This window comes from Ceratosolen solmsi, unplaced genomic scaffold, assembly GCF_000503995.2.
Source record: "Ceratosolen solmsi marchali unplaced genomic scaffold, CerSol_1.0 scaffold13, whole genome shotgun sequence".
NCBI lineage: Eukaryota > Metazoa > Arthropoda > Insecta > Hymenoptera > Agaonidae > Ceratosolen > Ceratosolen solmsi.
The window spans coordinates 1,921,220-1,927,703 of record NW_011948418.1 but is presented as its reverse complement, the minus strand read 5'-3'; positions in this window follow the sequence as shown (position 1 = coordinate 1,927,703).

The window sequence follows — 6,484 nt, the reverse complement described above, 5'->3', positions numbered from 1 at the left end:
GCTGGAGAAATTTGAAAGGAAGTTTAGTTTAATTTTTATAAAAATATAAATTCAGCAGTTATTATTATACAACTTTATATATAATAATTAATTTTCTTTTTGTCTTTTTTAAAAATGGTTATTTAATTTGATACGTGTCTATTTACCTTCCAATTATATTATGATTATTTAACATTTATTCATAGTTATAATAATATATCGGACAATGATGACTCTCACTAAAATAATAATAAACAATTTAAATATGGGAATATAATATTTGATATTCTGGATATGCGGATATTGTCTTTTATACTCTAGTAAAAATCACGATTTTGTAGCTATAAGATTTACTCCGATTAAAATCTAAATTAAAGAATAGTAATATTTTTATTGCAATATATTAGTAAAATTCATGACCTACAACTTTAAGCATCAAGTTTCATTATTCTAGTAATTTTCACTATATAAATCATACTTTTCTGCTGTACATTCGAGTTAAAGGAAACTATCGATAATACATCGGGTGAGCTATTCAAAAGTATCGCTTTCACAGAAGATAAAATAATTCAAGGAATATGATAGATTAGGGAGATTTTCAATAGTCGACGGACGTAAGGAGTGTAAGGATCGATAAGATTATAATCGGAGCTGTAGAGAATATCAAATTATAAATTAAAAAAATTAAAACAGGTTTATGTTTCTGCGAAAATAAGGAAAACATAAAAAAATTTATTCCCGTATGGCTATATATATATATATATATATATATATATATATCATTATTATGAAAACCTTAAAATAGAAGAAATACTATAATTATCATAAAAAGGATACTTATTTTAATTATAATATTATATATTATGTAATGAATAGGATTAACCGGATTTAAAGTAAAGAGTTGTAACAATTTCAGGAATATTAAGAATTAATTTTTTTTCGCAAGTATTTTTATTATATATTTTATATTAAAGTGTTAAATAACATTATTACCATAAAATATTATTTTTACCTTATATAATAATATTTAATATATTATTCCTTAAATTAAAAATCATAAATTAACATGATAGCTGTTAAAGTTATTATTATTTTATAATTATTCATAATTAAAATCAATGTTAATATACATCGTCTTATACGATTTTTAGATTGATTTATTTAATTATTAAGAGAAAATTTTAACAATTAATAAGAGCTATTTTTTATTCAAATCAGTACATTTTTTCCAAATATAATTTTATTAACATCCAGAGGGATTGTGGATTAATTTGCAAAATAAATATATTATAATATTAGAATTATTTAATATCAATCAGATATGTATTTAATCAAAGAATCGTTAAAATTTCATGCAAAGCTTGACATTCTTATTTATTTTAAATGTCTTTCAGTCTGTGACTTTTCATTCAATTCATAAATAATCACTTGAATTGGCATCCAATTTTAAAGTTTTTGTAATGCATACTGTAACAATCAATATCCAGATTATTTTCATTTGAAGTCTTGATAAAAATTTTAGACGCAACCAAAATAATCACATATAATACATATAAATTGTTATGTGAAAATAGAATATTTGTATTATTGCCCTTTTTAAATGAGAATAACAAACTTAGATTGTGTGAGTGTTAATATACATTTACGTTAATGCAATATTGACTTTTGCAGAGTAAATATAACAGTAATTTATGGATTCGAATAAAATTATATTACATATTTATTTTTATAAATCATCGTAGATATTTTAAAAATTAGATTATTTTCGTTCCAAATCATAATATATATTTTTATAAATAATATTCTATATTTATTAATATTATATATTGAATTTTTTTTATTCTTAATATTAAGTAATTATAATGAATTTGATGCTAATAAAATTTTTTTTTTTAACAAACAAAATTGTCATGCAGATTTGAAATTGAAATTTGATATCCTGAATTTTAATTTTGACCAATATTATATCGATCTATTCTATAAAGTAATTTAAAAATTCCTTAAATATTACATAATAGTCTAACTATTATTATAAAATATCTTATGTAAAATAATGTACATATGAGAAAATATAAAATAAGCGATATCATCATATTTGTCAAGTAAGATGTGTATAGAAAGTAGTGAGTGTGTAAACTAGGAAAAACTTCCAACGAGGACAAAATTTTAATCTAATTTGGTATGTTGATACTTGAAAGCTGAGGAAACGTATTGTTCGAAATTCAGCTTCTCAAGCACATATTGGCAAAGTTTTCACGAGTCATTTGTTATTTTACACGTGACACAATTTTGTAGCGATGCACAATCAAGGTTATATGCAATAACTTTGGAAATTAAGTTACTTATAATCGAAATATTTAAAATATTTTGAATTTTACGTTTATTATAATGTTTGAGGTCAATCGATATTAAATTAACTCTAAATGTGTTAATTACAGCTGAAATTTTCATAATTATATTATAACAATAGAAAGTGATGAGTAGAATATCCTAACATTCTGAGTTTATCTAAATATATATATCTTGTAGATCCGTTTACTTTATAAATAAATGCTTATAATTTGAAGTGCAATTGTTATTTTGTACAATCGGTATAATAACTGTAATAACAACTGGAGGAAGTTTTTCCTTCTACATGCATCTCACTTACACTCATACAATATAGCTTATAACGACAATAATAATAATAACAACAATGCGACATTCCAATATCAACGTTAACGGCAACAACAACAATAATAATAATAATCAATTTGAATTAATGGCATCGTACAACTACAAATTCTATGATAATATAACTATATTAGTAATTCAGATCAATATATCCGTCAGCAGCAAGTTAACAAGATTAAAACTGCTGTGTTCCATAGTCTATTGGATCATCCCATGGTACTCTCTTCATTCTTGACATCGATTGATTACTTAACCCAAATGTATCGTATTTTCAGTCGTAATTTTGACTAGAGGGTATGAGCTAATGGTTGTGAATAATCTGCGTTTCTTATTTCTCTCCTAATTACTATCTTAATTTATATCGCAGTTGGAAATCCGATACGATCATTTACACTAATTTATATCATCACTAATTTATACCAAGCACTAGATAAAAAATTGTTATATACTACGAAATAAAATACTTTATACGGCTGAACAACTGGTATGGGAGAGTGACTTTTTGTTACTATTTTCAATGTTGTCATTTAATCATTTGTTAACATGAAAAAATACCTTCGTTTTTCTACAAAGCAACGGCAATTTATGTATAATAAATTAATTTATTATTTACGACACTTATATAATACCTTTCAAATTCTTATAGATATGTAGTATCTAAAAATCTACCAATATTTCTGTAATCTTTTTAGTCACCATTAATAACAATATTAAATGCACGCAGATTTAATTAAAAAATACAATCTCAAATACATCCTGAATCGCAATTAATAATTTAATATGGAAATTTACTTTGCTTGTCGTTTAAAATTATCATTCCTTATTCTCCACCTTCTTCACTTTCATTTCGCCGTCACCTTATACTCGCATACTCCCTCCCTTACCCCCCCCTCCCCCACCACCACCACCACCACCACCACCCCCATGGCCCCACTTCGTCAAGCAAGTCACATCAACTCGTTTATCGCGAAGGAGACCGCTCATTTCCGTAGCAGCCGCGAGCGCACTTTTACCTACCAGACTATGCAAGATTTACGAGAAAAATAGGGGGTTCCGAGGGAAGACGTAAAAGCTTTCGAGAGATTCTCGAAAAGTGAAATTGTTGTGTAGTGTTTTTTTGAAGAAAGTGACTCCGAGTTTGAAGCTCCTTCACGCGAAGGAGAAAATCATTCCTATCATTCGTTGGAAACTGTCGACTACATGACGGATAAATACTTTTTCGAAATTGAGCTTTAAGTATCAGATGAGAGTATAGCCGTAGTATTTGCGGACACGAACAACTTATACAACTTGGAGAAGGCATTTTCGAACGATAGGTAGACGCTGTAAGCTATGCGGCAGTATTTTACGAGATATCGCTCGTTGGAATCGGAGGATAGATAAATTTTTTTACTGTCGCTTCGTATATACGTTCGCAACGTACACTTTTTTATTCTGTATTTGTGTCTTTTTAAAACGTCGATTTTTATCTGTTCTCTCTCCCTCTCTCTCTCTCTCTCTCTCTCTCTCTCTTTTTTGCACTATAGATGCCAATGAAATATGTATACTATACGAGATAAAGTAACTCGTAATTTTGGTCTTCCTTTTACAAATATTATGGATGTGTTTTATCAATTTTTTAAGTAAACATTTGTCGATGCTATGCTAGATGAAATAAAAAAGAAGTAATGTAGCGTTAAATAGAGCCAGAGTACGGAAAGTGTTAACAAATATATTTTTAATGAAAACAAATTTTATCAAATTTACTTGATAACATATAGGGTAAATTGCAATTTACTTACGTTACAAAAGATTTGAGTTTTTAGAAAACTAAGATTTTCATATAAAACGAAGATTAATATCATATGCTTCGAATAATAGACGATTCAAATAAATAATATTTTACTCGATAAATATTTATTCGATAAAATAAATGTAATAATTATTTCTAAACCTATTAATATATTCAATTACAGGAGCTTTTTATGGATAGTTTTTTGGTACTGATTTTCCAATAAATATATTCACAGAATATATTTTATTTCTTAAATTTAAGTATATTACGAACAGAATTTGAAGCTAAATTAACATATTTAATGAGCTAATTCTTCGTTTATATTTCTCTTCATTCATTAAATTACATTAATTTAGACACTCCACAGCGTTAGATCTACTCGATATTCACGCATTGAAATTCATCGTCAGAGAGTTTTAAAGTTTCATTTTGTTCGAATGTATTTAATTATATTATTAATAGCACTCATTAATTAAAAATGATTAAATTAAATATTTTCGTTACCGATTTTTCATGCTTAATAGAATCAGCTGTGTGTAGAATTTTGTTATTATGTGCTTTCCATATTACGTCTATCAGATACATTATGCACATACCTATATAATTTATACGTTCCAATTACTTGTACGATTAATTTATTAAATATTAAAAAAATATTAATTATTATTATATAATATTAATGCATTTAATATTCTTTCTTTCATTGTCCGTCTTTTTCACAATGCATTTATTAAATAGGCTAAATACTTATATGGTCTTATGTAAAAAATGAAATATTCTTTACACCTGCATGAAAATAAATTTACGTATGCATGTACATATGAGCATGGATTTGTGTGTGCGCGCGTGTGTGTGTGTGTCAATTTTGTCGATTTAATACTGGATTGCTGTACTTGTATTTTACGCGAAAACATATTTATTTGCGGAATTCATATTTGATTACAAAAAATACTGTCGAATCACTTGCACAGATACCTCAAGGCAAGCTAAGTTCACTCTGCCCTCGCATAAAGAGATTTTCGTTCCAAGACCGTTTTATCTCACTTGCATCTATTTACATACATCTCTCCCCTCCAGCACCGTTCAAATTCCAGTCATTCCAGTTTTTTCATTAATGTATAAAATAATAATGAAAGAAGTGGATAGTATGGATGTAATATAGCGGGCGCAGATATCGACGAAAATGAGATGATGACGATGAGATGAAAACTCCAATTGGTGTAACATGTCAGGCGATTTTGACATTTTTGTTTTTGATGTGGCTACGCATCCATCATCTGCAACTTTATATGATTGATGTCCGTTAGTATCGATGGGTAGATGACAAACTCACTAAAAACTTTGTTTTTCATTTTCGAAACTTAAATGCGAAGCCTTAAATATTCCTTGTGAAAAAAAAAATATTAAGCCATCGTTAATAATACTCAAGATATATTTGTTGTAATATAATAAAATAACGTTATGAGCTACGAGAATATTCAACATGAGGATATCACTACTTTTTTATTATATGAATATAGGTTTTATACGTGATTGAAGCTCCAATGTACAAGTCTATAAAGTTGAAATTACTGCAGCAGCATATTGATATTAATTTCGTTGTATTATATACATTTTGTATAATAGATTTCTTGCGTATTCAGAAGAAAACCGTAATCTGATTTCACTAACACATACAATGATTCAATACTTACGTAGCAACATAATGAGCCTTTATAAGTATGTTTTTCATGTTTTTCATGTTTTTCATGTTTTTCATAGCTCTCATCATTATAACTGCAAATTTGTTTATTTAATGAAATACAACTATAATTTACTTTTATTGTTGATATTTGAAATGAAAAAAATCTTTTTTAACATGGTAGATGCTATACATTTCATACAGTAATTACATTTCTTTATTATTACCTATTTTAATTATAAAATCCAGTCTTAGTATTAGAGAAATTTTATAGTAGAAAATTTTCTATTTTTGTACAGTTTATGTTTTGTACAGTGTTTTCTATTTTGCTTTAGTAATGCAAAAGAAATTATTACATTTATCCTGTCTTTCGATTA